Source organism: Triticum dicoccoides, chromosome 3A (assembly GCF_002162155.2).
Source record: "Triticum dicoccoides isolate Atlit2015 ecotype Zavitan chromosome 3A, WEW_v2.0, whole genome shotgun sequence".
Classification (NCBI taxonomy): Eukaryota; Viridiplantae; Streptophyta; class Magnoliopsida; order Poales; family Poaceae; genus Triticum; species Triticum dicoccoides.
In genome coordinates, this window is record NC_041384.1 from 146,781,527 (window position 1) to 146,782,004 (window position 478).

Sequence of the window (478 nt, forward strand, 5' to 3'; positions counted from 1 at the left end):
GGGATGAGCCATAGAGAAGTTGTAATAAAGTAGGTTTAACACCAATATAAATAAATAATGAGTTCATTACAGTACCTTGAAGTGGTGGTTTGTTTTCTTATACTAACCGAGCTCATGAGATTTTCTGTTGAGTTTTGTGTTGTGAAGTTTTCAAGTTTTGGGTAAAGATTTGATGGATTTTGGAATAAATAGTGGCAAGAGCCTAAGATTGGGGATTCCCAAGGCACCCTGAGGTAAAATTCAAGGACATCCAAAAACCTATGCTTGGGGATGCCCCGGAAGGCGTCCCCTCTTTCGTCTTCGTCTATCGGTAACTTTACTTGAGGCTATATTTTTATTCACCACATGATATGTGTTTTGCTTGGAGCATCTTGTATGATTTGAGTCTTTGCCTTTTAGTTTACCACAATCATCCTTGCTGTACACACCTTTTGGAGAGACACACATGAATCAGAATTTATTAGAATACTCTATGTGC